Source organism: Rosa rugosa, chromosome 1 (assembly GCF_958449725.1).
Source record: "Rosa rugosa chromosome 1, drRosRugo1.1, whole genome shotgun sequence".
Classification (NCBI taxonomy): domain Eukaryota; kingdom Viridiplantae; phylum Streptophyta; class Magnoliopsida; order Rosales; family Rosaceae; genus Rosa; species Rosa rugosa.
In genome coordinates, this window is record NC_084820.1 from 3,432,393 (window position 1) to 3,453,743 (window position 21,351).

The 21,351-nt window shown below is 39.4% G+C and overlaps 1 long non-coding RNA gene across 6 annotated transcripts; it reads right to left on the bottom strand.

Moving 5' to 3' along the window:
• Positions 1 to 17,725: 17,725 nt before the first annotated feature.
• LOC133710931 (uncharacterized) lies at positions 17,726 to 21,074 on the bottom strand. 6 transcript variants are annotated; one of them, XR_009846968.1, is made up of 7 exons: positions 20,110 to 21,037; positions 19,911 to 20,019; positions 19,054 to 19,126; positions 18,826 to 18,978; positions 18,625 to 18,646; positions 18,339 to 18,377; positions 17,726 to 18,120 (listed from the first exon to the last, which is right to left on the bottom strand). It is a non-coding gene; the product is annotated as an uncharacterized LOC133710931 (long non-coding RNA). The 6 variants fall into 6 exon arrangements; XR_009846963.1 differs by having other exon boundaries at positions 18,339 to 18,646; positions 20,110 to 21,074; XR_009846967.1 differs by lacking the exon at positions 18,339 to 18,377 and having other exon boundaries at positions 20,110 to 20,511.
• Between the last annotated feature and the right edge of the window lie 277 nt (positions 21,075 to 21,351).

The window sequence follows — 21,351 nt, forward strand, 5'->3', positions numbered from 1 at the left end:
GTCTGAGATTCACTGCTCCAGCGCATGTTGTCTTTGCCTTTTAGTTGTTGTGCAAGTTTTAAGTCTGTAGTTGAGTCGAGGTTTTTTCTGTCAGTCAGTCATTTTGGAGTTCTAGTGTGAAGTCCAGTGGCCATTTCTGTGTAAGAGATGTTGCCCAAAACTCATTGTAACCAGTTCATTATTAATGAAGTTTCTTCTTGATCAAAAAAAAAAAAACTTAACCTTACTTATAAATGGAATGTTCCGAGCATTAAAGATGAGTTTCAGTGCTCCCATAATTGTTTGTTTACCAAACAAGGTTATTGAAAAAAAAGTCATAGCTTGGTAACTAATTAAAAAAAATATTACCATAATTGTTTTCAAGCCTAATGTTTCATATTTTATGGTTGCTACCGTTTTGGCTAGGTTACAAAATTAAATTTGCTCATTCTATCGTTTTATTTAGCTTTATCTTATATGCCGCTTCACAGGCTTATTTGGTTTAGTTTACATGATGACTCTCTATCCCTCGTTTCTTGATCTTGTTATACTAATGAGAAAAACCTTTTTCTAATTTTGTTCCAATTGCATCATAGTTTTGTTCTTGTATAATTCACCAAGTAATTTTTAATGCATTTTCTTTTGAATTTTTTTTTTCTTCGAAAGCTTTCACGAACAAAGAAATGAGATTTGAAAATGGAAATGAATAATAAAAGTAACGTGAATTGTGTTTTTATTATTATAAAGCTTTGGAGAGAGAACAAAAATATATACTTTCTTAATATTTTGTTGCCTGTAACCGTCTTTTTATATAAGGACATATAAGTCATTTAATAATTAAAAAATGAGGGAGGTCTAATAAGTAGATTAGGAAGTCTCAATAGAAACTCTCTGTTCGAAATAACCTATCGTACTTTTTAAATAATATTGTTACCTACTTTTATTATTTAAATTGGACATTTGAACCGACATCTTATTCCCGTACAAAATAAAGATCGAATCAAATCACTTTGAAAACGAAAACAACTTAAACCATTAGGTGCATGTATACGTTTTTTCTTTTTAATTTTATAAAACTTCTTGACACTCGAAATAATCGTGTTACAATAAGATTTTTGATTCCAAATCACTTTGAAAACGAAAACAACGACTTAGACCATTAGGTGCAGACGCTTTTTTCGTTTTCATTTTGTGGAATTCCTCGATATTTGAAATAATCGTTTCAGAAGAAGACTTTCGGTTCCAAATTTTAAGGAGTTTAGTAAATCGTGTCACAAAAAGACTTTCGATACCAAATCTTAATGAGTTCATGGGAGTGGCAATCGATGGGATTGGATTGTTAACAATGAATCTCTTTATTGAATGATAATTTCATTCATCACTATTTTTAGTATAATACCACTAGTTCAAGAATTAGGTTTTGATAAGACTGGACAGATGGACGAAACATCGTTGAAACGGCCCGCGGGTCATACCGGAACCGTAAAGGCCCACCGTTTTGGCATTACTTTTTTTCCAAAATTTCACGTGATTTCGTTAAGAATCGTTTTCAGCAAGTTGAATATTTAAAAAAGGACCGCCTTAATAGCAGTTAGCCCAAGCCAGGGGCTGAGAAACTGGGAGAGCATACTCTCCCACGTGTTGAAAACGACATCGTAGTTTTCTATGAGGTCAATTTTATGGTGACGGGGACAACTCTTAAATTAAAGATCCACACAATAATAAGACTAAATATTATGAGCTCGCTATCAACAAGTTGGTCTCACAATGAATTGGCCCTGATGTGGACGCATGATTATTATCATATAATAACATGCAAGAATTTGCCAAATTAGTCTACCATTAAGGACTGCAATGATGATGATGATAATTTTTCAAGTTCGTATCAAATACAGTAATAGCCTAAGGAAAATTGAGTTTCATCATTTTGACCTAAGAGAGGAAAATGGGTTTTTTTTTTTCTTTTTCCTGAAGGTATAAAATTGTAAAAGATTTACAATATTATATTCAACTGAAATCGGAGTTAATCTTTTAATCAGTATTTATTGGTTCGATAGTTTTTTTTCTTCACATGAGTGAATCAGTGCCGAACTCTCATTGCTATTTGATCAAGACCTGTTTTGAAAAACTCGAGGTATTTCGAATTGTTTTGTTCGTTGACATGAACAAGAACGAGCATAGGTCAAAAGAACTTTAGGTAACTTAAAATGAAAAAATGAATTGGTCCAATATTGTATTTGACAAGCGAAACCAGACCTAGACCCAATACTCCAGCCGAAGTCCACTAGTATTGTGTTGCCTCTTTTCTTTTCTTATTTTCCTACTATATGGCCCTGATTTTGTTTAAGTACGAACTCACCGTTGCATTACAGAAGTGCAGCTCTTCCATGTCTTTTTAGTTTTCATTGTGAAAGTACGGTTGCTTCGGTGAAAGTACGGTTACATACATAACCCACCCGATTTTGAATTTAAGCTTTATTCATATTGTTGCCTTTCTTCTTGTACAATCTTTTGATGTTGTAGCTCTACTTCGTGCCTTCGTGGTAAGAACCAACATTTCTTTCTATAGGGTAAATTCTCAAAGTGTTTTTATAGTTTTCAAAGAAAAACAATACGAATTTAGTGCTTATCAATAATATACTGAGTTCCCCATTGGTTAAAATTGAATTCAATATAAAAAAAAAGTTATGATTTGTGAGTGATCGACTATTTTCATATATCGTTGTTGTTAACTTGTTATTTTTTCTAAATAAGTAGTGATATATCAACAAAATAATAACTAACACAATAAAAATAAATGAGTAGATGGACAGGGGCGGAACTACAATCAGGTCCGACTGTTGAAGAAACTAAAAACGATTACAAGTTATTCATTTTTTTTTTTTTTTTTAACAAGGTAGTAGAGATTTCATTTAATTCCAAAGCCAGAACGACACTTACAAATAATAACCATATTCTTGTACCCTATATTAGTGCTCAAGCAGGTAAGAGAAAAAGTGTACAATCCACTAGTTAATTCTCGCTCAAATATTCAAGAGCCTACACAATTACAAATCTCATCTTATGATTGTAGTACTCCAGGAGATTCATTAACTTAGTGTAAAAAAAATTCATAGCAGTGTAGACTTCTGCTCACTAAACTATCCAGCCTAAATTGGGCCGAAACCCACTAGCTTCCCCAAATTCAATGGAGTTATTGGAAGAGTAAAAAACATAATCATAAAAGCAACCTTAGAGCCCAAAAAGAAAGATCCAGCCCAAGATCCCTTGGGCCATCTCAGGCCCAGAATTAGTGCAGATGCACGCACAGCTGCAACACCACGACCACCACCCTTGCTCGCCTCATCAAGAGGGCCGAGCGAAGCTAGGCGTACCAGAAAACGAAATCTGGAGGAACCAAATCCATCCCAAACCACTGTGCCCGCGACCACCATAGTCTCAGAGCTGCGACCTAGAACCCGACGCCGACCCTCCACGGGAACCTCCAAGCCCGATGATCCCAGAGAACTCAATCTTGCAATAGCCATCGATCACCCGTCTGGCAGCAAAGCCCACACCATTAGCATGGCCGAAGGCCATCACCGACGTTGGGGTGCCGCCGAACGAGTGGTAGATTCCCCGGATCGGCTAACCCTTGTGTAAGTTGATTTGTTTTCACCCCTGATTCGTATGTCTGTTATTCATTTTTTCTAATTAATTTGGTCAATACACTAGAAATATAAAATTCACAAAAATGCAAATAATTAAGATCTCATTCACATCTTTACAGGTGAAAGCACCCCAAAACTATTTTAGACCATGGGCTGCACCGCTGCACTATTACATAGACGAGAAAGAATAACTTGAATTTGAGATCTATAATGCATCATATAAGCACTAAAGGAATTGAGAAATATTTGAGCTTATGTTGTCAAACACCTAATGTAAAGAAAAAGATGATCACATAATAAACAAAAGCAAATCACAATTTAACTACTTATCTTTACTTCTTCAAAAGCAATATATTGATTACTAAACGAAGTGCATACTCTACAAACAATAAGAACATACTGAAAGAAGTGTTGTGAAATAGGATTTAACGAACTAATAAATGAGAAACATTATTTTGTGTTTAGAATCCTAAAAAGAAGAGGAAAAAATACTGTCTAAATTTTGTTGTATGTACAGAGGCGATATTAGTAAAAAATAGTAAAAGGTTGGGAGATATAGTAAAAAGATGATCAAAATAAATTTGTTGCTAGATTAAATCAATTGCAGTATGGAAAGAACGACGACAGGCCGGTGATCAAGTGAGAAGCGAGGAAAGAACTCGTATTTGTTATAATTAGTACATGCAGTGGCAGACTCGTAATTAAGTATGTATGAAAGGCTATAAACTAACTCCCTACACGTCCCCGGGTAGGTTCACGTGTCAATCTAAGGGGAGAAGCTAGTAGTAGATGGACGTCATATTTATTTATTGCCAAAAACAGAAGAGAGATGGTTTCATAACCTTTATTAATTGCATTAATTCTTGTCCTTAGAGCAAGTTCACCCGTAGTCAAGAAATGTCAAGGTCGAAAAGTCAAGAATTCGACCAGTCAAGTTACTGTTCACTGCCACTGGACATGGGTTTCCACCCGTTTTTTTTCTTGACCGGTCAACACTGTTCATTTTCCATTGTTTATTTAGTTTTCACTGTTCATTTTTACTGTTCACTTTTTTTTTTTCCTTTTTTTTTTTTTTTGGGCTTTTAAATGGTTAGTGTTTAAGGATATCTCTATTTGTGTTTGGCCCAAACTCTAGGTTACTTGACCTAGTGGTAATAGGGTTAAATTAGAAGGATCTAGATTCCTATTCAATGTACGATTACTTTCCTTGTATGATGGAGATTCTATACATTGTAATCCTCTATATAAAGAGGCCCCTATTATCAATGAGAATACACAGCGATTTCCTCTCAAATATCGTTTCCCTAAAACACGTTATCGGCACGAAGCACTAACCCTGAAACCCTAATTTCGTAGCCCTCAAATTCCAACATCCACCGCCCCACATATTGAAGCCCTAGCCTCAAGGAACCCAGAACCGGCGGCGGAACCGGCCGGAAACCGCCTGAACCGGCAGCCGGAATAGGCTGAACCGCTCGGGTTAGCCTCGCTACCGGAAGAACCTGTGCCTGCCCTCCGCAGATCTACCGAGCCCCTGTCGAGATCTGCCGAGCCCTGCCGAGCATCTGCCGAAGCATCGGCAAGACCTGCCGAGAGCCCTGCGCGCACCTGCCGAGAGCCCTGCGCACCTGCCGAGAAGCTGCCGAGAGCCCTGCGCACCTGCCGACAGCCTTCCGCACACCTGCCGAGCAGCTGCCGAACCCCTGCCGAGAGCCCCTGCAGCAGCCCTCGCAAGCCACCGCAACTGCCCTGCACCGCCCTGCCTAGCTCTGGCCACTTTTCCGGTGACCTCCGACGACCTTTTTCCGGCCATCTTAAACAACTTTTCCGGTCAAGATTCCGGCTATTTTTCAAGGTAAACTTTACTAAAAGTTCCCGTTTTTGAAGTTTTTCATTCTTTTCTTATTTTCTCGGGGACTTGCAAACTCCTTTCTTTTACCCCCCTTTCTTTATCATAGGGGAGACCAAATTAAGCCGAACTGTGGGGGTTCGTGCTCACTCCAAGCTTGGAGCTTGTTGAGATCTCCAAACTTAGAGTTTGTAGAGAATTTATGATCGACCACTTATGTCATTGTTTCGATCTAATCCAATACCTCTTGGAATCGAATTTCTTGGAAGCGACTACGCTCGGAAATTCCTAATTTCTTGGAAGCGACTACGCTCATAAATTTTATATGTTTTCGTGGTAGCTTTTTCCACTCCGAAACTAACCCTTTTTCTTGTTCTCTTTCAGGATGAGTAACCTGAACAGACTGGACTTCGCTCCATTGGGAACAACTGGCTCTGGATATCACAGGTGGGTTCGTGATATCCGCCAGCATCTCAAGGCCGATGGAATCTTTAATATGATTCTCGAGCCTAGCCAGGACGTGCTAACTGTTGAGCAAGCTCAAGCTTTGGAAGCAAATAGAGCCGCCTTAGAGGCAAATAAGGCGAAAGCCATCATCCTAATGACTCGTCATATGGATGATTCGCTCCAGTACGAGTGTATGAATGAAGAAGACACCAGAAGGCTGTGGGTCTCACTCGAAGATAGATTTGGTAACGTCCATGACTCCCTGCTTCCTGACCTAGAAGTGAGATGGCATAGCCTCCACTTATGTGATTTCAAGTCAGTTCTTGACTACAACTCGGAAGCACTTCGCATTAAATCTTTAATGGAATTCTGTGGTAAAGAGATCACACATGCGATGTTGATTGAGAAGACTCTCTCTACTTTCCCCGTCTCTGCATTGATGGTTGCTAAAGAACTATCGAATCGATGTTAATGCAAGACGAATCACAAGGTTTCATGAGCTCATTGGAGCTATGAATGTCGCTGAAAAGCATGACAACACCCTTGTGAAGAACTATAATTCGAGATCCGTGGAAATAGAGCATATTCCGGAATCCAATTATAGTCGCGCCCCTAAGAGAAGGCGCCAAGAGCGAAACCCTAACCTTAGGGATACTTCTGGACGTTCTGGTCCATATAATCGCTCTACTTGGGAAGGTAACCGCCAATATAGGCGAACACGGAACCGAAAAGGTCAACGTGGAAAGAGAGAGGGAGGAAACGCCTCTGGCCATGTTGGTGGCGCCACCAACACTAAGAGCCATCTAAATGACGCTTTCAAAGCGCCTCAATCAATGGAGTTTGAGCAAAGAGATGTATGTTCTCGATGTGGAGTGTCTGATCATTGGGCACACATTTGTAGAGCTCGTGAAGAAATTGTCACCGCCTACAAAGCATATTGTGAAGCAAGAGAAGCTCATTATGTGGAACAAGAAGATCAAGAAGATGATCTAGAATGAAGGGTTGAAGACTACAAATCTGGCTGGGATCGATAGATCGCCAATTCTGTTTAAGTCTTTATTTTTCCAAGAGATGTAATAGGCAATTGCCATATACTTTGTAGTAAATGTCATTGGTTTAGTTTTTCTTCACATAGGCTCATCCAAAATGAGTGTGATGTCTAGGAAGGTTTTGAGATAAGTGGTACTTAAGCGAGCTTTGCTCCACCGACATCTCTCTACTCACCTGGTCATATTTATTTTGGAGTTACCGAAAGAAGTCAAACGACTACCTTTGTTTTGCATTAGCTAGCATTTGGATTAGATTCTCCTAATGGTTAAGAGACAATGATGTACTCCGTTGGCTTATGAATAAAATTCCGAGTTCTTTTCATTATGACTCAATTTTGATTCTGAGCATATTACTTTGTGACTACGATGGCTGGGCCATCAATATTAATTCAAGGACATGGAATAGCCCAAGTTCCCATTGCCAAATGGCACCTTGATTACTGTCACAGAAACTCTCTACGCTCTTTGGGCAAATTGCCCTATGAATAGCCAACAGATTCCATGCGAAAACGCATGTAGAGAACGGAAATGAGTTCCTTTGCAATACCTCTAATGATTGCGAACAAATGCGCATCTTAGAGAAGTTTATGTGTCTCTCTAGTGGACTCTATGTCACTATTCGATCTATAAATCCAATAAAGTTATGAGAGAAGATCTCTTGGATTTAGACACATATTGGCTTTGTCACGACAGGATAGGTCATCCTGGTCATGATATGATGATCCGTCTACTAAAGACTTCACACGGACATCCATCCTTTTGAGCAAAACGAAGCAAGAATCTGATGACGCCATAAAAGGCGCCAACCATGAGCATAACGCCATGGTTGTTCCTCCTAGTGGCCATGACGCCATACATGCTAATTTCCATGGCTCCAACGCCATGATGGGAGATGTAGTCACACATTTTGCTTCTAATAGCACTATAGACGCTCAGGCCCAACCAAAATCCTCATTGGTTGCTTCTAAGGCCTCTCGCTCATTTTGCAAAGCCAGTTCCTTCGGGAAATTAGGACTGAGACCGTCCTACGCAAAGGATATGAAAATACTCATTCTGTTCTTACATCAAATCCATGGGGATTCTATGGACTAATGCAACCAACTTGCGGATGTTTAAATATCTCATGATGTTGGTTGACACGCAAACACGCTGGTCACGTGTTGTGCCATTGTCCAATTGTAATGCTGCTTATGCTACACTCCTAGCACATATCATATGACAACGGGCTCACTCACCGAATCATCATATTCAGTCGATTGGATTTGACTATGCTGGAGAGTTTACATCGAAGACTTTCGATGGTTATTGCATTGGGACTGATGTTGGACATCATATTCCCATGTACACACCCAATTGGTCTCGCGGAAACGACTACGATGATAGTCCGAACATTGGTAATGCGCACCACTCTCCTTATATCCGCTTGAGGTGATGCAATATCGCATGCAGCTATGCTAATTCGTCTACGACCTACCGCCACTCAATGTACCTCGCGTTACAGCTAGTGACTGGGTACAAGTATTTTGTACTTACTGTTTGGCTCCAATTTTGCTGCAGCTGGTCAACAGTCTCTTTTCTTGCGCGGGCGTGCCAGCACCTTTCGGGTGCGGTCGTCGGGGGTGTCCCTTGACCTGACTTCTATCAAGCGATTGTAGACGAGGAGAGCACCAACCTCGTCGTGGGATTCTTTGTGCCTCGTGGTGAGGACTTTGCTGAAGTTTCTTCTTGTTCACAAGTCGATACTCAATATTGCAGATTGAGCAGAGCGAAATCATCGGGAAGTATTGAGATCTTGCTAAAGCGTGACTTTAGCTTGGCTGGGTTGCTAGGGCGTTACCCTTGCTTGGCTGGTTCTGTAACCGTTCTGGTAGCGGCACTACCACCGGCTCCCGAGGAGACTAGGACCGAAGCACGTTGACAGAGGGTTTGGTGGCACTGAAAGTCGGCTTCTGAGAAGACTAGGACTAGGAGTGTGATCACCGGTAAGAGAAAGAGAAGGAGAGGAGTTGCTCTTAGAGAGGTTGCTCTAGAGAGAACTTAGATCATCTTAGAGATGTTTTGATGTTGTGAATGTGTCTTGGTGTCGGTGTTTGGTCGTGGTACTACAATCGGCTCTCGAGGAGACTAGGACCGAAGTACGTTGACAGAGGGTTTAGTGGCACTGAAAGTCAGCTTCTGAGAATACTAGGACTAGGAGTGTGATTACCGGTAAGAGAAAGAGAAGGAGATGAGTTGCTCTTAGAGAGGTTGCTCTAGAGAGAACTTAGATCATCTTAGAGATGTTTTGATGTTGTGAATGTGTGTTGGTGTCGGTGTTTGGTCGTGGTACTACAATCGACTCTCGAGGAGACTAGGACCGAAGTACGTTGACAGAGGGTTTAGTGGCACTGAAAGTCGGCTTCTGAGAAGACTAGGACTAGGAGTGTGATCACCGGTAAGAGAAAGAGAAGGAGAGGAGTTGCTCTTAGAGAGGTTTGCTCTAGAGAGAACTTAGATCATCTTAGAGATGTTTTGATGTTGTGAATGTGAATGTGTGTTTTAGAATGAGAGGAGAAGGTGTTTATATAGGGAAGAAAAAGAAGAGTGAAATGATGAGTGGAAGAAAAATAATGAAAGTGGAGTATGAAAGTGATTTGTAAAATATGGAAAAGATAGAGAAATGATGAAATGAAAGCAAAGCATGAAGGTGTAGAAACATGGAAGTGATGATGATCTATTAAAGAGATTGTAGTAGAAAAATATATCCAAGGAAAAAAAGAAAAGCATCTAGCTTTCTTCATGTGGGTAGGAAACATGAACATGTGAATATTGAGCTGGTTTTAGGTCAGTTTCTGCCCCTTTATTCCTTCAATTATTTCTCCAACAAGACTTCAGAATGAGCCTTCGACTTCTTCATAAAAAATGTTCTACTATGAGTGTAGATAATCCTGACAAATTTTCAGAGCTTTATTCCATGCGGTTGGGCTGGAAATGCTGCTGGACCTCATACAGGTCCAGTTTTCTAGTTTTGCTTCTGCAAAAGATTGGACTGATTGTTTGAAGGCCTTCCACTCAAAAATATCTCTGGCACTCTGCATAAGAAATGATCCTTGGGATGTCTAGATTTAATCTGGACAGTTTTAGCTCATTTCGATTTCATTTGGTTAGTCTTCCGCCCCTCTTTCCTTGTTTAGCTCGGTTTCTCCTAGCCGAAGTAGGAAAATGTGCTAAAGTTGACTTTTCATGTTTCCATGCTTCCATGCTTCCTTAGTAGGCTTTATTTAGCCTCTAAATATATATTTCGAACTTTTCGACAATATATAGCTTGAGCCACTGACATTGGCTCAATTTCTCCAAGACGTGCCTTGTCAGGCCAAAATGCTCATTTTGGGTCCAAACACTTACGCACATTTGAGTGAGCCATTTATGTGCCCATTGCGCTGCCACAGCGCCCTATGATAGGTCATTACAGACGAATGGGCGACTCAGTTGGATTTGAGACTCCAACAATCGTCCGCCACTTAATGCCCTTGCGAGGCGATGTCCTTACCGCTAGGTTTGCGGATGTCACTTTGATGAAACAGTCTTCCCGTCGTTAGGGGGGAGATAAGAACACATATGTTCAACAGGAACGATAGGAATTGTCGTGGTCTGTCCCCACTATGTCTCATCTTGATCCCTATTAAAGTGACGAGATCACACAAATATGCTGCAAACATGCCTGCAAGGAAGAACGTCCCTATGAGAGGACGTAGCGCCACCTTACACGGAGGTAGGTATGGCGCCAACACCAAAGAGAGTGGCACTCTAGCGTTACAGGCCATGGCCCCAATTAGGATGCGTGGGAGGCCCGTGGGTTCGAAGGATACCTTGGCACAAACCAATCCTTGTATCATCGACACTCAAAATCCGTCTCATGAGTATCTTCCGGGTTATGGTTATCGTTGGGGGACGCCTCAACGTCAGAACCTATTCCTGAGAATATAGAGCTCTATGAAACTTACACTAGTGTACATGAGATGTGGGATAGAAACTCCATCATAATTGATGATGTAGTTGCGCATTTCGTTGCGCATGAGTTTGTTGAGTCTGATGATATCGAACCACGCTCCGTTGATGAATGAATGCCAACGTAGAGAAATTTGGCCTAAATGAAAAAGATGCGATCCAGGTTAAGATGGATTCTCTAACGAAGAGGAAGGTTTTCGAGCTAGTGATGCCAACACCTCCTAACATAAAACCTATTGACTAATGGGTCTTCGTTAGAAAGCGTGATGAGAAAAAAGAGATGGCAATCTCGCCTTATGGCGCAAGGCTTCTCACAAAACGCCCTGGAATCGACTACGATGAGACATATTCTCTCGTAATGGATGTCAATGCACTCCACTGCCTTGTCAGTTTGGTAGTTTCCGAATAACTGAACATGCAGCTTACAAATGTGGTCACTACGTATCTCTATGGGGATCTAGATACGGAATATACATGAAGGTTCATGGTGAACTTCATCTACCCAAGTCAAGTGGCTCTAGACCACGGAGCGCGTTTACAATAAGATTGAAACACTCACTAAAGTGACTACTTGATTGGGAAGGGATATGCCCACGCGTTTCCATAACAAGTTTCGGATTCTATCGCGGTTCATGTTGGACATGATCTTCATTAGAAGCCCTTAAAGAGTTAAGGGAAACCGCTGAACACTTGAAATCCGAGTTTGAGATGAAATATTTTTGGGAGAACACGATTATATCTCAGTTTCGAACTTGAGCATCGTGTTGATAGATGCTTAGGCATTTTGACAAGGTCAAGCCTTCAAGCACCCCCATGATCGTTCGTAGTCTTGATCCTGAAAAGGATCCTCTTCGTCTGAAGGATGATGGCGAAGATGTGCTAGAGGCGGAAGTGCCCTACATAAGTACAATAGGCGCATTGTTGTACTTAGCTAAATGCACAAGACCGGACATCTCGTTTACAATGAACTTGTTAGCTAGATATAGCTCTGCGCCAACGCGACGCCATTAGATTGGTGTAAAAGATATCTTTCGATACTTGAAATGTATGATTGATATGGGCTTGCTCTATCCCTACAAAAAGATGATGGATTCGGACCCATCACACACCAGGAATGCCGCCAACCACTATGCCAAAAAACGAATCAGACGACAGTTTTTCACTGTCGTCTGATAGGGTAAATTGCTGTTGTTAATACTCATGCCGTCTGATAGAAGAATTAGACAACAGCAAAAATGCGTCGTCTGATTTGCTTTTGTACGAGAGCAGGCATGTAAATGTCTGTTGTCTGAACACCAGAAAGAACAACAGAACTTGGTGTCATATATGTTGTCCTAAGCAAAGTCTGTCGACATGAGCCTAACGGAAAGCAACTTGTGAAGAGAAGTCAGACAACAAGCCTTGTGCAGAAACTGTTGTCTCTTTCAATCTTCTACATTAGGATTTAACTTAATTATGTTGAGTTTATTTAAGTAAGACAACAGAAAATTGAGAAAACCATTGTCTGTTTATATTTGATATAACAGAATAAGCTATTTTGTTGTTGTGTGTTTTCTAAGTGGGCAATTAAATATGTTTGAAAAGTATTGTAGTTAGGTGGTTTATACAACAGTTTTTGCATTACACTTTTTGATATTCAATTGTTAGACAATAGTTTTTAGTTGGATTTGTCTGAGAGAGAATCATAATACATCCAAAAACACATCCATTGAATCAAAAAAAATAAAAATTCATTCCATCAGCAATATGTTCATCCCAACATTATTAACACATCCTAACCCTCTACATATATACCTAATTGCCAAATACGTAAACTTGTCCATAAATGTGTCAAATGCACATTAACCATCCATGTCTATATATACCTAAAGGCCAAAAACATACTAAATTAAATACCAAAACAGATAAAGGAAAGAAGAGCTCCACAACACTTTGGTTCCCAATTGCATATGCACCTATATTGGCTTCAAACCCTTCTCTTTAGCACCTGCCTGTTCAAACAAACAAAAGAAAAAGTAAGGGTTGCAAGTCAAAAAATGAAGCAAATGAGATAGATTGATTGTTAATAAAGCTGTGTAAGAATGAAAGTAATGCAGCACTTGATCAATAGAATGAAATTGATAATTATCAATTAATAACCCTTTGCACTCACACACGTCTCATATGATATTATCCACATTGTTGAAATGCTGATCATGATTTTAAGAATTAAAACGTAGTTTCCAAAAGCAATAGCAGAGACAATGAAACAAGTAAACACAAAAACAACTACAAACCTTCTAGTTTACACACAACCTTGAGGACTATAGTCTGCACACAAAAGAAAAGAAATAAGTTAATTACCTATATCTTGGTAAATCGAACAACTAACATGTACCTAGTTCAGTGTATAAAAATTTATTCAAACATATTGGCAGTCTCATGATGATTACAAACTCTCAAATTAACCACAACTCTTTTTTATCTCAACACCTAAAGAGAAAACCAGAAGCAGAATTTGGGGTGAATTGATCACAATAAAATCCATTGCAAGTGTTGACCTGTAAAGAAAGCATGGTGAGAATGAATGCTATTTTACAAAACGCCAATGCAATATAAATGAAAAGTGAACAAGAAACTCTTACCACTAAAGGAGCATCTGTGAGAAATTGACAAAAATTGTAACAAGGGGTTTATATAGCAAACTTTCAGTGTCACAAGTTTTATATTATCTAGTACTTTGTCAAAGTTATATAACCATACAAATGAGTCATTAAACATTTACAACAACAAGGAGGCATGCAGAAGAGGCAGATAACCATGGACGTTATTCATCTGAAGAACTTCTTCGGTTGCTTCATCTAACTACAAGCATACAGAGAGTTGCATGTCAAAACAACTCACAAACAATTAACAAAAAATTCACATCGAACTGAATAAAACTCATTGGCTAAATTCCAAATCACTTGTCAACTCAACAAACCACACCCAAGTAAAGCCTATTTCTGCAATAATCGAAATAAGGCTTCCTCCTTGCATATCATAACCGCAAGCATATATTGTAACATTGGGCATATCTAGGGAAGGAAGTTCTCCATATGAGCATTGTTAATCAATTAGTGTCATTTTGATGCTGATAAGAATTATACTATATTGATTTTGTCCTGAAACAGAGGGGTTGGGGATGCATGCTACCATAGCCACAAGTCTAGACATATTAACTACTAAAGCAAGTAATTGGCTATATATACTACAACTTGCAGAGACGGTAGTACAGAAACTTAGGCTCATTGTTATATTTAACTAGCATTTCAATCTCAACATGTGAGGATGGGCAGAACTCAATTCTTCATTTGAAAAACATACTACAAAACAAAGCAGATCTTTCATGTGGAAAAGCCACGTACTGCTACTGAAAGAAATTGCAATTGATAGCATTTTCAACTTATAGATCAATTAAATGGATGAAAGTCAAGCATACCTCATCAATTAGAAAGTAGAGCACAAGTAAACCCTTCAGAAACAAGTTGATTGATTGCGTCTCTGAACTTGTAATAATCATCAACTTTGTTGTAGACTTGATGAGAAATTCGACAATACCCAATTACCGACTCAACCTCCCCATTCTTGGGATTGGGTTTTAGAGGGTGTGAGATTCGCAGAATTTGGGGCTGGAGATGAGAGAGCCAAAGCTTAGAGACGCATATGAAGCGGATGAGTGATCGAGCTGGTAAACGTAGGAGGACCTGTTTCAGGAGGTCTTCGTAGTTACCAACTGTTTCTGCTGCTGCTAAGCTACTCTGCATTTTTTCGTTTCCGTCTTCGAGTCCATCTCCGTCTTCGATATAAAATTCTAGGTCTCCCAATTGAAAACCCCCAAATTACAAAACCCACATCAGAAATCTAGGGTTTGGAGATTTGCTTACATCGGGAATAGAGATCTTCAACCAGTTCGGTGGGCTTCTGTATTGATGGGGCGGCGGCGAGAGAAAGCTAGGGTTTTGCAGAAGGGGGCGGAGAGAAAGAGTAAGAGAAATTTGGGTTTCGATTTCTCAATCATCGTCTATATGGCGCTATATGTTTGATCTTCCCACTTTCTCTTATTTTTGTAAAGGCGAAGGAGAAAGATGGGCGCTGTGAGAAGAGAGAGGTAGTTTTGTTGAGTGGAAGAGAGAGAAAGCTGACAGGGAGAGTGGGAGAGATAGATGGCTGCTCGGGGAGATGAAGAGTGATTTTGAGAGAGGGAAGCGCGAGCTTGGGTTTTGGTCGAATGGTGGGAAGTGAAAAATTGAAAATTTGGTCAAGTGTTAAAGTCAATTAAGAAGGGCGCCAGCATATATATATTGAATCCTAAAACTCAGACAACATCAATTCAAGTACATCGTCTGATGGAGAATGGAACAACAGACAACTAAAAACTGTTGTGTGAATTAACAATCAGACGACATCTATTTCAGCCATTGTCTGAATTAACAATCAGACGACATCTATTTCAACCATTGTGTTAATAGTAATTGCACAACAGAGAAGTAATAACTGTTGTCTGATTAAAACAATCAGACAACATCTTTTCTTAACCATTGTGTTAATCAATCTTGGACAATACCAATGTAATAACTGTTGTCTGAATTGATTGATTCAGTCAACATCAAAAAAATAACCATTGTCTGAATTACAATTGCACAACAGCAATGCAACAACTGTTGTCTGATTCAAAAACTCAGACGACATAATATTTCTTGCTGTCGTCTGATTAAATCAGACGACAGTTAAAATGTTTGCTGTCGTCTGATATGTGTTGTCTGATTCCGAAATTGGTGTAGTGAACGCTGGCCTGCATCCTCTATCCCCATCCCAAAACAATAAGTGTTTTGGAAGGTTTTGCTGATGTTGGGTATCTCTCTGACCTACACAAAGGTCATTCCCAAAATGGTTAAGTGTTCACCATGGGTAAAGACCGTGATATCTTGGAGGTCTACAGAATAGACCCTAGTCGCTATATCTTCGAACAATGCAGAGATCATTGCTCTTCACGAAGTGGTTCGTGAATGTATATGGATAGGATCCATAATTACGCATGTTCGAACAATTGTGGTTTGAAGTCTACCACAGATGAGCCTACGAGCATTTAGGATAATGCTGCTTGTTTTGAACAAATGAGGCAAGGCTACATCAAAAGCGATAACACCAAGCATAATCAGCAACAACAGACTCTCCTCGAGATCAAAGTGAACTAGCTAGGTTCAATCTGAGGACAGTGTGGCAGACTTACTCACTAAGTCATTGCCTAAATTCCACTTTCGAGAGACATGTTGGTAGCATCGTTTGCAGAAGTTACCCGAACTCCCATGACCGTAGTCATCAGGGGGAGATGTCTACACGTTCACCTCGAAACGTGAAGGGTGTGTTGTGCTCTTTTTCCCCTTCGACCGAGGTTATTTTTGTCCCACTGGGTTTTTGTTACTCGGCAAGGTTTTTAACGAGGCAACGAGAGAAGCACCGCGTTTGGACAACACAAGGGGGAGTGTTTAAGGATATCTCTATTTGTGTTTGGCCCAAACTCTAGGTTACTTGACCTAGTGGTAATAGGGTTAAATTAGAAGGATCTAGATTCCTATTCAATGTACGATTACTTTCCTTGTATGATTGAGATTCTATACATTGTAATCCTCTATATAAAGAGGCCCCTATTATCAATGAGAATACACAGCGATTTCCTCTCAAATATCGTTTCCCTAAAACAGTTAGGTATTTATATAGAATTTTTTATAATTTATTTTTGTTACCGTTTATTAACGTTATGTATATATATAGTACAAATATAATTGTTTGCCGTTGGATCCGGAAATTAATTGAAACCAAGGGCTGGGATTTCATGACCTTTGGGATCAGAATTCAAAGCCCTCCAATGGCTCTCTTCCACGTGCTCCTACTTCGGCCCATTCCATGTCGCTACGCGACAAGCGACTGAAGCAACGCGTGTGGGAGTTGCGGCGCCACGTGTCAAGTAGCTGTCCTTCACTTCCGTTGCTGGCGCGTCTCCTTCTCCCCTCATTTGCTGACGTCGCCCACTTTTCCGGGCTGGGCCTTGCTGGCTGATTTCTTGCCTGGGTCATGGATTTAGTCATGGCCATGACTAAATTCTTGGCTTCGGTCAAGAAAGCCAAGTTTTTGGCTGGTCAAAAACAAACCGCTGGAAACCAGATTTGCAGGTTCAAAGTCACCACCTCAGCAAGATCTAGCTCCTAACCGGTCAAAAACAAACCGGTGGACTTGCCTTTAATGTCCAAACTAGGTCATAGTTTTCATGGTTTTTATATTGTAATTGATTTTTTTTTATTAACAGGTGAGTTACTAATATGCACAAATTTCAAATTCCAGCCTCTAATAGCTTAATACAGTATTTATACATAAATTTCTAACTATAATGAGTAATAACTGCATCAATTTCCTGCACCTAATAAGCGTTCTTGAATAACATACCTTGATCTTGAATTTTCCAACTCTAATCTATCTGTTAATATACAATAGTTCGATACTTCAATATATATATTATATATACTAGCCTTCCTGCACGCGCATCGCGCGTGCGGAAGGGCCGCGCTCGCGCGTGCGTATTGTTCGTTCTCTCTTATGCGCGTGCAGTTTGTTATTTTTTCTTTTCTTTTTACTGTATCTTTTTTTTTTTTGGCCTTATTGCACGTGCGCAAGGGCCGCATGCATTTATGCAATATCTTTTTGTATTGTTTTTCTTTAAATTGACATTGTATAATAACCTGTGTGAATTTCTAAATCTTTTTCCTAGTTAGGAACATTCACATAGAAGAGTTGGTCAAAAAAAAGCATTATGGCGTCTGTTTAAACATACTTCTCTCTTCCTCGTCATCTTTCTTTACCAAATTCTACAAATTTACAACTTGAAACAGATGTATTCAACTCTCAAACTTGTAAATAAAAAAAATTTAAATGTGGCCACAAAAAAGCGGTCCTGTGGTTTTTTGATTTCATGCACTACCAAAATCATGTCCTTCATTTCACTACAATTCCCCATCAGCCTTCCTGCTATGGAATAATTGTAGCAACATGCATGCTATAGCTTGCCATTTATGTGAATACATGTTTCTTGAAGTCACTTCAAGGCTTCAAGCTTCCACCAAGATTATGATATCAACAGCCAGTCCTGCATCCAAAGGGAAGGGGGGGCAAAAAAAAAAAAAAAAGGAATAAGGAAACAGAAGATTTGAAACCAATTTACTGAAAAGAAGAAAAGAAAAAAACCAATCTCATTTGGCCTCCCTAGCTCTCTATTATTTACTGATTACAAAGATAACTATATGGTTGACTTAATTTCTTAAAAACTAAACAATATCAGCAAGCATGTAAGAAAAGAAAGCTTACAAAGTATCCCTGCAATCCAACACTGACTATCCATAATCTCTGAAAAGATATTTAAATCATAAACATGACTGATTGCAACTATAACTTGCAAAGTTTTGGATACTACTCATGGTTTGGATAAACTCATCCCAGGATAAATTTATCAGTTATGGCAACAGAACTAACAATCAAAAGGTGGAAATACAAAAACATCTACAACATATATCCAGCCAAATCTCTCCCTCTCCCTCTCCCTCTCCCTCTTCCCCAAGCAACTATTAGGTTACTTGAAAATTGATTAGCATACCTTGCAAGTTGCAACACACAATCTGCAACACACACCAACAAATTTTGATATGAGTATTCAATAGTTACGGGCTAGAGACAAAACAAAGTACCTTTCATAGCAAACCCAACCAATTTTGATGAAACAAACCAAGATGTTCAAAAGATAACTAAAAGTTATATCGATCATGAAGAAGAGAAATATCAAAGATGAGAAACTCACTTAGTCACTGCTGGCCATTGTACTTGTACCCAAACTCATTGTCTCTGCATCAATTCTGGCAACTTATCGAACAAACCAAATTAAACCAAAGATACAGGTCAGAGAAGACTCACTTGGTTTGAACCCCTTATATAAATTCCAAATCTTCCAGACCTAAAAATGAAAATTACTAAACCTTCAATTCAAGGACTCAAACTTTAATTGGCAATCTGCATAAGCATGCCTTACCTTTGTATTTCTCAAAGTCTTCCTCTTTCTGTTTCGGTCATGACAACTGCATCTGAATGGACCCCTGCAAATGCTGATGAACAAAATCATGAAATTAATCCATCATTTTCTCCATTCATAGCAAATCAGTTGCATACTAAACCAAAGTACTAAACAGTATAAAGTAAAAAACTCAACCAAAATGTCTTTACAGTTCATTTGCTCTGCTTATGTTCCATTTTATATCTGTTCATAACTTGATATTATTCAAAGTTACACCACTATTGCGATACAAATTGTCATTCTTAAAATAAAACCAACCCAACCCATTGCCTGCCAAAGAAAGAAAAACATAAAAGCTATTTTAACGACCTGTCCAGATCAATAGAATCTCAATCAAAATCAAAACCAATTTGCTACTTGTTGATAACCCAATAAACAAAACCAAAGAATCCAATTCTTCTGTACCTAACTCAGCAAAGCACATATGCCATTCCCCAGAAACAAAGTTCCCTACTTTCTGATACCCAACAACCTCAATTGCATGTATCTCTAAACTAAGCCCCATCTTTCACCCCTCTGGTAAATAATTATGCACGCCTTAAAATCAATCCCATTAAAAACAATTGACTGGGTAAACAAAATTTGGAAAAGACTAACAAAGTGAAAAGGAATTGAATACGTCTAACAACAATGAGGATTTGAAAACCAGACAAAAACCCAAAACACATTTAAATATGGAAAAGCAAAAGGGCAACAATTGATACAATAACAACATTAAGAGGACTAAAAGCATTATTCAATGCAAGTGCAGAAAGAGTTGTGGGTGAAATCAGTTAATACGCGACTGATAAGAAATATAAGGCACCTAGACTCACCCAGAACTGCAAAATCTTCAAAGAGAACAGGTTTTGATTTCCTCTTTTCCTCGTTTCTTTATTCCACGTTGGTTATCTGGCTTTCTCCGTTTGCTTAAATAAGTGAAAACTTGAAAATAACCCAATGCAGCAATTAACATATGAAACTTCAATCGAAAACGAAAACCCAAATACATGGAATTTGAAATTTGAAAATTACCCAATAACAATATCAAGTCTGACTTCAAGTGAATCTGCAACACTGTCAGCCGAGTTGATAATAATTTTCTCTTATTTGTTTCTTTCTCTTTCTCTTCCTTCTGGGTTTGATTCTGCTCTGCTCTTCTTTCTTTCTCTGTTTTCTATTTTCGTATGAACTGTAAATTGGAAGAAGGATGAGTCCTGATGCATCCATTTGTACACCGATTTTCTCCCACGTCGTCTTGAGCATCCGTCTGTGTTGAGATCGTGGCCCGGCAGTTCTTCTCTGGTCTGGAGATCGTGTGCGATTGCGCCTTTTTTTTTTTTTTTTCTCTCTCTCTCTCCGCCGAATTCTCGGGAAATTTTTTGTTTTTCTTCTGTTCTCTGCCTTCCCGTAATTTTTGTTTGGCTTTTATTGTCAAGATTACCATCATATCCTTTGGACGGTATTTATATATTTGTGGAGTTTTAATAAATCGTGGGCATTACAGGTGTTTGGCTCCAATTTTGTTGCAGCTGGTCAACAGTCTCTTTTCTTGCGCGGGCGTGCCAGCACCGTTCGGGTGCGGTCGTCGGGGATGTCCCTTGACCTGACTTCTTTTCAAGCAATTGTGGACGAGGAGAGCACCAACCTCGTCGTGGGATTCTTTGTGCCTCGTGGCGAGGACTTTTGCTGAGCTTCTTGAAAATCACAATCGATACTCGATGTTGTAGATCGAGCAGAGCGAGAACCACCGGGAAGTGAGGAGAACTTGCTAAAGCGTGACTTTAGCTTGGCTGGGTTGCTAGGGCGTTACCCTTGCTTGGCTGGTTCTGTAACCGTTGTGGTCGCGGCACTACCGTCGGCTCCCGAGGAGACTAGGATCGAAGCATGTTGACAGAGGGTTTGGTGGCACTGAAAGTCGGCTTCTGAGAAGACTAGGACTAGGAGTGTGATCACCGCTAAGAGAAAGAGAAAGAGAAGGAGAGGAGTTGCTCTTAGAGAGGTTTGCTCTAGAGAGAACTTAGATCATCTTAGAGATGTTTTGATGTTGTGTTGTGAATGTGTCATTTAGAATGAGAAGAGAAGGTGTTTATATAGGGAAGAAAAAGAAGAGTGAAATGATGAGTGGAAGAAAAATAATGAAAGTGGAATATGAAAGTGATTTGTAAAATATGGAAAAGATAGAGAAATGATGAAATGAAAGCAAGGCATGAAGGTGCAACAACATGGAAGTGATGATGATCTATTAAAGAGATTGTCTTGAAAAATATATCCAAG